General features: G+C 38.4%; 1 pseudogene; it reads right to left on the bottom strand.

Moving 5' to 3' along the window:
- Positions 1–5,487: 5,487 nt before the first annotated feature.
- On the bottom strand, positions 5,488–6,679 carry LOC103749709 (annotated as a pseudogene).
- Positions 6,680–14,275: the final 7,596 nt, after the last annotated feature.

A 14,275-nucleotide genomic window follows, 5' to 3' on the forward strand; every position in this document is an offset into this window, starting at 1 on the left:
TATCATAAGAGCATACATATACATAACTAAAAGTTACTCGACAAACAACAAAGCCAGACAGGCGATACCTTCAGTCGAGTTGTTGGCTAGGATAGATAAAGGCTCTTCCAGACAGTAACCCAACATACTACTGGAAAAATGAACAGCAGACCCCAATTCTATCCAAAGGAATACTGACAATGGATTGCCGTAGATGAGGAACAGCTGATCCTCCTGGAACAGGGACCGCTGGCTCACTAGATTTACCAGAGGGTAGATGGGGGGAATAGATGGGGGTGCTGACAGCACAGTGGACAGTGGCAGGGATGGCAGAGTATGGAGACTCTAGTGGGAGAGGAAGGCTGTCTATCTGACGAGTTTATATTCATGCTCAGATGCCAAGGAACTCAGAAAGTAAGCGACTGTGACCAGTAATATTCATATATATAGAGATTAGTAATCCATGTGAAAACGTCTCAATGTCAATTGCCTTAAAATGAATTTTTCTGTATGAAACTGTGTATTTTAACAACGAAATGGAGATCTTTTTTAAACTTTAAAACCTCATTTAATTTTATGTCTTATAGAGTTTATAATGAGTAAAAATTGTGTAAGCATAATAATTCATCTGTAAACCTAAACATGTACAAAAAAAAGCTTTATCTCTCTGATTAAAAAAAAATTTTCATACTCACAGAGAATATTGCCATACCTGGGAGGAGGTGTATGACCATATGGAAACAGAGTCCTACAAGCTCCTGGGACCATGCTCATATGATTCTGTGGCAATGGTGTCAGCATACACAGTTCCCGTGCAAACTCAGATGAAAACCCAGTATAGAACTGGGGAAATGAACAGCAGACCCCAATCTTACCTGAAGAAATATTGGCAACTGCTTACTGCTAGATGAAGAAGAGCTGATCTTACTAGAATAAGAGACTCTAGGTAGGCTGACCGGACCTCAGTGGATGGACTTGCACTGGGTAATGTCTGGGGACACTGACTTGACACAGTGGACCTTAACATGGATGACAGAGTACATGGGTTCCAGTGGGGGACTATGGGACGGGGTATAAAGATGAATAAGATTGGGGTTCTATATGAAATACACAAAATTTAATAAAATAAATAAAAAACCCATATATTAAAGTCAGAGGCATTCAGCTAGTAGTAACTCCATCCAAAGTGTATGTTTGTTGTAAACACACCAGCTTAGGGTTTGTTTCTTCTTCCTCCTAGGTTGTCCTGAGTTACTTCAGCCATACATCCACCTTTCCATCCATCCATCAATCTGTCAAGTTTTTCTGAATGCCAGCCATTGTTCTAAATATTGAAAGGAAGTTTAAGTAATGCTCAAATTATGAAAGGTCTAATGGGCAACATAAGATGATTTAAGCCTCAAACCAACAGCAAAATACTTTGCAATAGGAGCTGTTGTGATAAGAGTGAATGGGCTCTTGTGATAAGGAGAATGGGCTAGAAGGAAGAAACATAAGACTTTGGAGACTAGTGTGTGGTACTCATAACGAATTAGGCAGAAGAAGCTGCTATACTGATGTAGGCTGATAGTGCTAGGAATGACTATAACTGAAAGTTGGATGATAATATTCTCTAAAGTTCAGGAGAGAGCTCTAGGTTAGAGATTGAAGTTAGAGAGACGACATATAGTAAAGTTACAAGAATTAGAGTAATCACACATATTAAGAAGTGCAGAGTACTGAATTTTTTCTTTTCTTTCTTTCTTTTTTTTCTTTTCGGTCTATTTGAAACAAGGTCTCCTTGTAGCACCAGATGGCCTAGAACTCACTATGTAGAGAAGGCTGGCCTTGAACTCACAGAGATTCGCCTACCTCTGCCTCCCAAGAGCTGGGACTACAGGCATGCACCACCATGCCTAGCAGAGTGCTGAATTTTAAGGATGAGACAGGAGATACACCCATATATACTCACATGTGCACACACACACACACACACACACACACACACACACACATCAAGGAGCAAGAGCCATGGCAATAATACCAGGAGAATGAAATGTGAGTGTGAAGAAGAGGGTGTTTTGAAGAGCAAGGTCTAGACAGTGTGCCAAATGTCCCACAGACATAACCACAGGCCAGTCCAATGGAGGAAATTCCCCAGTTGAGGCTCCCTTCATCAACTCAGGTATGTCAAGTTGACAACTAAAGCTATCCAACACAGGAGACTGAATTTATTAATTTATATATGTCAAAATGTAGCTGCATCTCTAGGATGAAGCTAATCTGGATCATGGTGGATAATCTTTTTGTTTTATTCTTTAATTCAATTTGCAAATATTTTCTAGAGATTTTTTGTGGCTATATTCCAATGATTGTGGTATGTTTTAATTTTTGTTCAATTCTGGGGATTTTAAAAGTGATTTCTTGATTTCTTCATTGAACCATAATTATTCAATGTTGTGTTATTTTGTCCCCATGAGTTTGTACATTTTCTGTAATTTCTACTGCTACTGGTTTCTAGCTTTATTTTATTGTTGTCTGGTAGAATACAGGATATTATTTAAAATTTATGAAATTTGCTGATATTTGTGTTGTGGCCCCCTTTTTGGGTAAATTTTGGATAAAGTTCGATGGGCTGCTAAAAAATGGGCATTCTTTAGTTTTGGGGTGGAATGTTCCATAGGTGTCTATTACATCCATTTGATTTATGCTGTCTTTGAACTTCAGGAATTCTCTTTTTGGTTTTTGTCTAGATGGCCTGTATATTGGTAAGCATGGGGTATTGAAATTATTGAACCCACAATCACCATGTTGGTGTTAATCTGTGTTTTTAGAGAAAGTAATATGCCTTTTATGAAGTTCAATGAGCCTGTGTTTGGTACACATACTTTTATAATTGTGAGATCCTTTTGGTGGAATGTTCCTTTATTTAGTATGACATGAACTTCCTTACAGTTTATTATTCACTTTGGTTTAAAGTTAAATTTGTCAGATACTAGAATACTATGCTTGCTTGTTTCTTGGTTCTATTTGCTTAGAATACCTTTTTCTACCTTTTTATCTCAGGTTGGTTTGTATTGTTGATGGTGAGATGTGTTATTTTGTAGTAGCAAAATATTTGATTCTGTTTTCTCATCAAAACTGTTAGTCTGCATCTTTTTATTGGGAAATTGAAGCGATTAACACTCAGAGTTATTATTGAAGAATGTGTACTAATTCCTGTCATTTTGTTGACTTTCAGGAATTTTGATTTCTCAGAGTAATCTTTTGATTACCTGTTCTGGCATTGTTTATTTGTTTTTCTCTGACCTTTTAGGGTGGTGCTTCTCCTTCTCTTCAGACTGAAGTATTCCTTCTAGTATCTTCTATAGAGCTGGCTTAGCTGTCAAAAATTCCTTTAAATTGTTTTTATTTTGGAAAGTTTATAGATCTCCTTTAATAGATAGTTTTATTGGGTCTAATAGTCTGAATTGACAATTGCGATTTTTCAAAACTTGGAATACATCTTTCAAGACCATTTTGACTTTAAAATTTTCTGTAAAATAGCTAAGTAGTACTCTAATGAGCCTGCCTTTATAAGTTACATTACCTTTCTTTTGTGCAGCTTTCAATGTCTTTTTTTAAAAATTCCGTGTTTTTAATGTTTTAATCATAGTATGTTGTGGTGAATTCATTTTCTAGTCCTGTCTATTTGGTGTTCTGTATGCCTCTTGTACCTGGGTGAGTATCTCTTTCTCTAGATTTGGAAAATTTTTTCTATGACTTAGTAGAGATATCATCTATGCTTCCACTATGGTATTTTGTGCTGATAATTTGAAGTTTAAATCTTCATGATGTTGTAGATCTCTTCCATGTTCCATTCATATATATATGCATATATATTTCATATATTTTTTATTTATTTTATTTTTTAAGACAACTAAAACAGAGTTTATTTCATGTTTTAGGATGAGGAAAACAAATGATATAAGTCATAAGAAATGCTCAAGTCCAAATGGACTTGAACCAGCATCCAGTCTACAAAGAGGAGGATCAACACAGAGGAATTTCAACACCCAAAAGGAAAGTATAGCCAAAGATTAAATAAAGATATGATTTTTATATCTTTATAAAATATATAATTATATAAAGATATAATTTTTTAAGAATACATATGTATAGCTAAAGGCTACTTAACAAGCAATAATGCTAGATAGGAGATACCTTCTTTTGAGTTGTTGGCCAGAATGGCTTAAGGGACTCCCAGATAGTAACCCAGCATAGAACTGGGAAAATGAACAACAGACCCCAATCTTATCCAAAGGAATATTGGCAATTGATTACCACTAGATAAGAAACAGCTGACCTTCCTAAAACAAAGACCTCTAGATATGCTGACTAGATTCACCTAAGGGCAAGTAGTGGGGACTGGCTGAGGGTGCCAACAACACAGCAGAGAGTAGCAGGGATATCAGAGTATAAGGGCTCTAGTGGGGGGAGGGAGGCTATAGGAGGGTGCCATCTGGGAAGTGGGTGTATAGTTGAATAAGAAGGTTTGGGATGTCTGCCTGATACACACACACACAAATCAACAAATTTTAAAAAATGTATTATATTTGAGGAGGAAGCATGGAAATTTACATCATGCTAATTAGTGGAGGTTATAAACATTACCATTGAAAGCTATACGATGACTTTCTAGACATACACAGGCACCAAGGATCCAAAAGCAACTGATTATGACTAGTAATAATCAGATACATACAGATTAGGGATGCATGCACCAACATCTCAGTGTTTAGTAGCCAAAACAATGAGCCTTTCTGCAAGGAACAATATATTCTAAAATGAAATGGAGACTTTTTTGTTTGCTTGTTTGTTTTTGGTCTTTTTGAGACAGGGTCTCCCTGCAGCCCTAGCTGTCCTGGAACTCACTATGTAGACCAGGCTGGCCTTGAACTCACAGAGATCTGCCTGCTTCTGCCTCCCAAGTGCTGGGATTAAAGGTGTGCACCACCATGCCAGGCTTGAAATGTTTTAAAGGTTAAAAACTCCTTCAATTTTATAAAGTCTTACAGGGCTTATACTGAGTTCAATATTGTATAACCATATTAATTCAACTGTGAACTTAGAAACTTACAGCCACTTGTGAAAGAGATGTACTTTTGCTCTGGAGTGTGTTATTGAATATGTTAAAGCTGCAATGAAATGATTTTCCTAATCATGTAGTTATTAAAAATTTTAAAAAATTAAAAAAAAATTCTCTCTTATGCTACTATCTCAAACCATTTTGAAAGTTTTACAAAATGCTCACAAAGCAAATACGAAAAGCTTCAACACGACTTTCATAAATTCTGCTGCAATAAATGCAATGTCAAACATACAAATTCCTTCTGTACCAATTATAAAGGTTGAATTACTAAATTACATACTATTATGCTACTCATGTTTATTCACTTTAACGAGATCATTGCCAATACATACATTATTTTCCATTATTTTTACATTAAACCAATTTCTGTCATGCAGTCATCAAAACTTCGTAGTAAATTATACAGGTTTGTAGTTGCATTTAGACTACCTTCTTAGAATCAGCAATTTTCTGATTGCTTTCGTGAAGTCTTCCCGAACTACAAAAACATGATCAGCACGAATTGCAAACATACTTGCTTCAGTGCAGACATTTCTCAGGTCTGCTCCATTAAAGCCATCTGAAAGCTTAACAATTGCTGCATAATCTATTTTACCGTGCTTTGTAATAGGATCTGCATGGATTTTCAATATATCTAATCATGTTTGTTCATTTGGCAAATCAATATAAATTTTTCTATTTAATCTTCCTGGACGTAGCAAAGCAGGAACCAGTGTATCTGGTCTGTTTGTAGCCATAATCATTTTAACTCTATGTAGAGTATCAAATCCATCCATTTGATTTAGTAACTCCATTGAAGTTCTCCGAATCTCTGCAGATATAGCCTCAGAAAACTGATGGCCACCAATAACATCTATTTCACCCATAAGAATGATGCATGGCTGAATGTCCCTGGCATAATTAAATATTTCTCTAATCAAACATGCACATTCACCAATGTATTTGTCTACAATAGAGCTAGACAGAACCTTTAAGAAGTTGAAGCCCAGTTGACTGGTAACAGCTTGTGCCAAGAGTGTTTTTCCAATGCCTGGAAAACAGCACTGGAAAATGTACAGCAAACGGCCTTTTGGAGGCATTATTCCTACACGCTGAAATAATTCTGGATTCGTAAGAGGTAATTCTGTTACCTCTCTTAATTCCTGAATATGTTCTGACAGTCCTCCAATCTCAGAATAAGAAACATTTCTAGGATCCTTATGTGACATGTTGTAAACCAATGGGTCCACCTCTCTTGGCAAATATCTCATGATCATTAGTGTAGTCATATCCAAAGTAACTCTTGTTCCTGGCTTCAGTTTACTTTTTTCAACCTGTTGACTACAACATGTCTTGATCCATTTGCTGCTTTAACAATGAATTTTTCTTTGTTAGCTGTTTAAGCACTCCACCCACAATCTGCCTAACACTTTGCAGTGCCTTCAGATCATTTTCAAATTTTTCATACTGCTTGGTAAGTTCTTTGAATTGTTCCCTTAACTCCTTAAGATGGCCGTTAATCTTGTGCTCCAGCTGCTTCTTGTGGTAGTCCTGAACTGCCTTATCTCTAGGGTCGCCTATGATGAGAAACTGTCGCTCATAAGAGAGCATATATTTTTTCAAAAGTCCAATTGACCTTCACTGTGTTAAATCATTTCTCTACTTTGTCTTCCATTTCTGACTGCTTTTAACATTGTGTCTCTGTCTTTCCACTGAGGTTATTATTTGATGTACTGAATTTTTCATTTCCAGCATCATTTCAGCTTAGGTTGTCTTAGGAAATTCTAGGTATATTTTCATGTGTTGGATTTATTTCCTTATTTCATTCATCTCTTTGTCCTTTTCTTCTTTGAATTGTTTGTCTGGAAGTTCATCCAGGTCATTTTCAAAGGGGCCATTACTGAAGGATTTGTAATTTTTGGTGGAGACAAGCTATCTTTTTAAAAAAAAATTATTTATTGAAGATTTTATACAGGCATATAAGCATTTAAGATGTTTTGATCAAATCCATGCCCACTCCCTCCCCTCCAACTCCTCCCATATCTCCCCATCAGTTTTTTATGATAACTTCTTGTACTCTTTCTTCTTTTCTTTAAATGGGGCTTTTTGCTATTCTAACATTTTCCCCCTCTGAAGAGGTAACCCTAAAATCTTTTAAGGATTAGATAAGAGCTCCCAAATACTTTTGACATTTTTAGCCTTTGGAACAGAATGTGTTGCTAAGAGGCCCAAAGACATTTAGACTTTTAGCCAAGAAACTGGCTAAATAGGGTCGCAGACCACTCTGGCTTCTTCCATGATGAACAGGAACACAGGGTGAGGCAATTGGGGTACCCGTTCAGTGGGTCTATCTGAAAGACTTCCAAATTACATAACTCTTAGCTGTAGGGGGAAAGAAAGTCCTTGACTGGTGACTAGGAGATGTGAAGGAGAAGTAAAGGCAAGAGTAATTAGCATTACAAGTTCTAGACAGGGAGCTAGAAAAAAGTCAGAAGAGGGCAAATTCCAAATGTTCATATGTTCATATGAGAGTTGATTGGAATTTCTTGACAAGAGCTTCCAAAAGTATCTGTCTATTGGGTTCTTCCTCATTTTTTCTTTGGTCTTCTAAGGCTGGACTTGAGAATGATGGATTCAAGATTTGCTTTCAGGCATTTTGATAGCTATTGGAGTGGTTAGAATCAGTATCAGTTCCCTCTCAAAGGCTTCTAGATAGTGGGAGAAAACAAATTTGGCAATCATTTTAGAACTATAGTGGGTTGTCTCCCTTAGCTTCAGGTAGGCACTACAATATTGAAGACCAAGATTTGAAGTCTTACATCTGAGCAGTACTTTCTGGTTAGGAACAAAATCATCAGTGAGAAATAATTGTCTAAATAACTTTTTATATGGACTTAAGCCTAAAGTCTGGGGACTGTAATACCTTGAACTCTTAAAGAAATGTATTGATCACTTTACTATTTTGTTATACTTTCCTTTGGATGTTTAAGACCATACAGTTGGCCCCAAAAATCAATTTACATTTATACTTAAGGTCATTTGAGGCTCTGTTCCTCAGGGGTCACAAGGGCTTGGGAGGATCCCCTGGCTCCTTTCTTTTACCAGTTCCATCTATGTGAACATAAGTCAAAAGTCCTGCTTGACTACGGCTGGCTTCCCTTGGAAGCATGGAGGAAATGTTTTCTCTGAGTTGACTCTCCTCTTTGTAGACTGGACACTGGTTCAAGTCCATCTCGTTGGGACTCCATGGCCTCCCTGAACAAGAGGACCAGTGACACACCACAGTTACAGGACATTTTGAGAAGTATTCCATAGTCCCCTGGAACTTAGCTGACCTTGGAGGGCAAGTGGCAAAAATTGTCCTTTAAGTCCCTCTGATCAGATTAGTACAGGCGTCAAAATATGGCTGTTAAGCATCCAATAAGGTTAGTTACACCAGTCTGATACTTTAAATTACCATGTGCTATGTAGATAAAGCTTGGGTAAAAAAAACATATTCTGAGATAAACCTTGACTAGATACATATATTTTGTTCCCTAAACTAGTTAACTAAACTATGACCTTAGAAATTTTAAAATTATGTGTATATTATTTTTGTCTCATCCTTTGTATATCACAACAAATGTACACAGACCATCACTTGCTTAGACTATCTGATTTTTTTTGTCTGTTTCAGAAAATTATCTCCATTCCCATACCCTTTTAACATCTTTGACATTCTTATTTTCTTTTTCAATAATTATAAGGCATAATACATTAACAAATTTTCCATCTGTTGTGAGAATTCTTTTCCTTGGGATACTAAGCAATGCTTATTCCCTTTTAAGGTTCTATTGTTAAATCAATGTTTGATTAAAGTTTTACTGGGGAACCAATGAATTTACTGAGCTTACTTACTGAGAAAATTGAGGGGTTGTTGATGTGTACGAATGACCTGACGATATGCATACTGGAAAGCCTTTGTCCAATATGGGTAAAGCCTTCTCTTCCTAGCCTTCCCCAGACTGTATACTCTTGCTCTCCCCAAATCTAGAAGACCATGTGTGATTAGGGCCAAATTATATACAGTTGGCTGGGAAGAGTGGCTGGATACTCTGGTGAGGGTTCAATGACCCCATTTGCCTCTCCTTTAATGAAGGAACACAACCAACAACAAGCCCAATTGTGATGATGTTTAACAATTATGCACTGCTCAAGTTGTGATGGTGGTAATTATTTCATGCAGAAGAGACTGCTGTAGAGTATCTTCTTATTAAAAGGGCATGGAATTTAAAAGGATTTGGTGCTAGGATCCACAAATGAAGGAGAATGTATGTCTTATTTTTCTGAGTCTGTGTTACTTCACTAAGTATAACAGTTTCTAGATCCATCCATTTAACTGCAAATTTCATTATTTCATCTTTCTTTACTGTGGAATAGAATACCATTGTGTAACTATACCACATTTTTGAGGGCCACTTAGGTTGCTTCCATCTCTCTCTTTTTTTTTTGAAATAAATAATTTATTGAGGATTTTATGCAGGCATATAAAGTGTTTTGATCAAATCCGTGCCCACTTCCTCCCCTGCAACTCCTCCTATATTTCCCCATCACTTTTTTCTGATAACTTCATGTACTCTTTCTTCTTTGATTTATTCATTATTTTTTATGGGGCTTTGGCTACTCTAACATTACCCCCCTCTGAAGAGGTAACCCTAAAATCTTTTAAGGATTAGATAAAAGCTCCCAAATATTTTTGACTTTTTTTGCCTTTGGAACACAGTATGTTGCTAAAAGGCCCAAGGATATTGTGAGTTTTAGTCAAGAAACTGGCTGCTTTTCTTTCAGGTCTTTTTACGCTAACTGCCTAGCCAATTCCTACCTCCTATTCTTATCACATCATCCTCTGAAGATGTTACCCAAATTGCTAATAGGGAATTGGGATGCAGACTGCTTTGGCTTCTTCCAAGCTGAGCAGGGATGCATGATGAGGCAATTGGAGTACTCCTTCAGTGGGTCTATCTAAAAGACTACCAAATTGCCTAACTCTTATCTCTAGGGGGAAAAGACAGTCCTTGAATCATGAAAAGGAGATGTGAAGGAGAATTATAGGCAAGAGTAATTAGCATTACAAGTTCTAGACAGTGAACTAGAAAAAAGTCAGAACAGAGCAATTTTCAAATGTTCATATGAGAGTCCATTGGAATTTCATGACAAGGGCTTCCAAAAGCATCTCAGGGAACTAGAAAAAAGTCAGAACATGGCAATTTTCAAATGTTCATGAGAGTCCATTGTTATTTCTTGACAAGGGCTTCCAAAAAGCATCTCTCTATTGGATTCCTCCTCATTTTTCTTTTGTCTTCCAAGGCTGTACTCTAGAGTGATGGATTCAGGATTTGCTTTCAAGTGTTTTGATAACTGTTGAAGTGGTTAGAATCAGTGTCAGTTCCCTCTGAAAGGCTTCTATGAGGAAAGTCCTGGCTTGGAGATTTCTTGGCGGCCTTGGTAAACGCACGATGAAACCACAGGATCATCAGCTCAAGACTTGTGAGCACACTCCAAGGTGGCCTGACCCTTGCCTCATGTTGTCCCACCCAGTGAATTCCCCATGTCTTTGTTCTCACTGTACAAAGGCTGCCCAGTCCCTTGTGGTGTGGTCTCAGTGATGGTTGGCCTCACCTTTAAGGTGATTGGCTATGGTGGCACTCGTGGAGCCTGGTGATTTGCTACCTATTCCCTATAAAGCCTGCTGTACTTCCTAATAAACTTTAGATCTGTGTCAGACTAACACCATCACCTCACCTCCATCCTCAAGGACCTCCGATATTGCAACACTTCTAGATAGGGGGAGAAAACAAACTTATCCATCATTTTAGAACAATAGCTGATTGTCTCCCTTAGCTACAGGTGGGAACTACAGTATTGGAGACCAAGATTTGAAGTCTTACATCTAAGCAGCACTTTCTGGTTAGGGAGAAAATCATCAATCAGAAATAATTGTCCAAATAATTTTATATAGACTTAAAGCTATTGTCTGGGTAGTGTAATCCTTTGAACTCTTAAAGAAATATATTGATGACTTCACTCTTTGGTTATACTTTCCTTTTGTGTGTTTAATACCATACAGTTGGCTCAAATAAATCAATTTATTTTTACACTTAAGGTCATTTGAGTACCTGTTCCTCAGTGATCACATGGGCTTGGGAGGAGGTCCTGGCTCCTTTCTTTTACCAGTACCATGTACGTGAAGATAAGTCAAAGGTCCTACTTGGCCATGTCTGGCTTCATTTGGAAGCATGAACGAGATATTTCCTCTGAGTTGGCCCTCCTCTTTGTAGACTGGACACTGATTCAAGTCCATCTCGTGGGGTCTCCATATCTTCCCTGAAGAAGACAGGTGTGTTCCCAAAGGACCTGGTTCCTGTGAAGTGCAGGGCCTGATGCAGAGAGTTATTTTTGGTGGGACGGGCTTTTGGCACCATCTTGGACAGAAGCCGGGAATGGCACATGGTGGCCAGCATGGAGAGAATGATGGCCCCAGTGTCCCACCCACATGGACATTTGCCAACCTGGGGTGAGACTGCGGCCTGGCAATGCATGGGTGAAAGCTAATGGAGACTGGGGACCAAGTGGAAGTGATCTGGAATTGTGCACTGAGCCACACAGTGCTGAGTGCTGGGTGTTAAGTGTTTGGTTTTTTTGTAGATCACTCCCCTCACCCCACAAAGATATAAACTATTAGAAATTCAGATAGAGATGTTATGTGATTTGTTTAATAGTGCAAGGGACAAGAGACCTTTAACAGAGTGAGGGCACGTCAAACAGTGTGGGAAGGAAAAAATTTAGTGGGACAAAATTGGCGCAGCAAGCAGGATGGCATAGAAATGACAAACTCTGGACGTTTGGAAAAAGCTAGAGAACTGATGGCACTGATATGGATTTTACAATGGATTATAAATATGTAACTAAAAAGACAGCCATGCGGAAGCATGGGCCACAGCTGTTTTGTAAATGTGGGGAAATAGCCCGATTTCAGATATATGAAGATTTGTTAAAGGTTATGGGAAGGCTAGAAAAACTTTTACTGGTTTTGGACACAAAGGGAGCGCCCAGAGAGGGGGCATGGACCTTTGCATAATAAAAGATGTGCCCCAGGTAGGGGAGGCTGACAAGGAAAAGACAGATATTAGTAAAAAAGAAGATAACCTAAAAATACAAGTAGCTAAAGCTGCCCCTCAGATTCAACCATTGATACAAAATGGAAAAAGAAAAAAAAAGCTAACAGTGCTAGAGCTAGGAAATACTCCACACTGGAACTGTTAAAAGTAGGAAAAACTTATAAGCAAGAAATCAAAGAGACCCTAGCCATGTGGCTTGTGAAAGTGTGGGATGTGGGAGTAATGACATCAGTCTAAGTCCTTCAGAAGTTTCACAGCTGAGATATAAACACCCATCCATCCTTGCGATATGGGCTGTTCAACCTACATCAATGGAGGGGGCAGCAGTCCTTAATGGAGTGGCTGGTTGAAGGCATTAAAGATACATGGTCATCACCAAGGGAGACTAACATGATTAGCAGGGGCTGGAGGACTGTAAAGGAGAGGCAGGCATTACTGAGAAAATTAGGTATGAGAAAAGCAATATACGATGTCCAGTTCACTGGGCCAGATAAGACTGTGTTCACCAGATATATGAAGGAAAGCTTAATTCAACTGGGACCTCAAGAATGATATGGAGCTTTAATGGTTTTACTAAGCCCTTTAATGGGACAGGATCTTTGTAAAGTGAGAGAGGCTTTAGCAAATCGAAATGATTCTGACCAGCATGTAAAATGTGTCTGTAGAACAACAGAACACCCTATAAGAGACATAAAAAAGACCAGACAGAAGAAATGGTCCATTTGGGTTACTCGAAGAAAAATGTTGCAAGCCCAAATTCCCAGAGAAAAAATTGATAGAAAACCAAATTTGGTACTAAAGAATTTCTGGAAGGATTTAAAAGCAGAAGAGCAGTTTACAAAAGGCATTCAAAGGATAAAAACTGTCCCAGGGTGGTTAAGCATCCCCAAGGATTAAATAAGGTACATTTCTCTTCTGATAAATGCTATTCTAGGGGTGGAAGCAGTTTTTTCCCACCAAGGCCTCCCCTAGCAACCAGGTGTGGTCAATAGGGAGATGAGAGATATGGCTACAGTCAGGAGGCAGACCCAGAGCCTCCCTGACTCAGGGAACCAAGTGCAGTGGGGACAGGAGAAACCCCCTGCCTCCTTAGCACAGTGCCGGGTCAGTCAACTGGAGCCAACACCTGTAAGTGCATCAAGAATAAATAAGATTTTACTCCATGTAAAATCCTCCAAGTGTGAAATAACTCCAAAGGGATAACTAAAGGTAGTAAAGAACTAACCAAAATAATCCCTCATACCCATGCTATGGTACCTAACAAGGATCTATGGAGAAAACAGTTAATATGAATGGACAAAACCTTTACATGCTGTGTTAGACCTTGTCTATAATTGAGGTAATATATGATGCTAACCTTCCTTCGAGTGTTTTACAGATACGAAACCCATTTAAAAGATACCTGAAGAAGCAAAGGCCAGCTATAGCTGTAAGATTCTTGGGAGTTTTATGGTTGGGTAAGATAAAAACAAAGGCTCCCAAACCATACAACTGTTAAGGAAACTTACAGTGCCCTCCTATGAGCTGCTAGTCAGAGAGAGATCCTAGAGATCCTCAAATTCACCAAGCCTATTTCCACTAATGTGGATTGTACACTAGAAAGGTCAGTAAGAACATGTTGCTGAAGACACTACATGATGTGCGTGCAGAAGGAGAAAAAGAGATGAAGCTAAGACTAAGCCAAAATAACTCCATGCCACTGGATGGATGACGTTCATAGTGACAGAAGGCGCTTTGCAGATGGTTGGGGAAAAAAGGATCACCTATGATTCTACGCAACAATGGACCCCACATGCTGCACACTATGGACATGCCAAACAATGCCTGCAATTGCAATAATGGTTCAAACAACATATGTACAACTGAAAAACTTCTAATTGGATAAGGTCTGCTCCTAAGGGTGGAACACGCATCTAGTGCTGTAGACCAGGCTAACCCCCTGTGTTAAGAAAGGCTACCAGCCCTAGTGGGGAAGCCATCACAAGTACAGTGTTTAATGAATACAGTACACCTACTGGGATCTCTTCTAGGCATTTGTACTTACATTCAT

The sequence above is a fragment of the Nannospalax galili genome, unplaced genomic scaffold, assembly GCF_000622305.1.
Source record: "Nannospalax galili isolate Female #2095 unplaced genomic scaffold, S.galili_v1.0 scaffold266, whole genome shotgun sequence".
NCBI classification, from domain to species: domain Eukaryota; kingdom Metazoa; phylum Chordata; class Mammalia; order Rodentia; family Spalacidae; genus Nannospalax; species Nannospalax galili.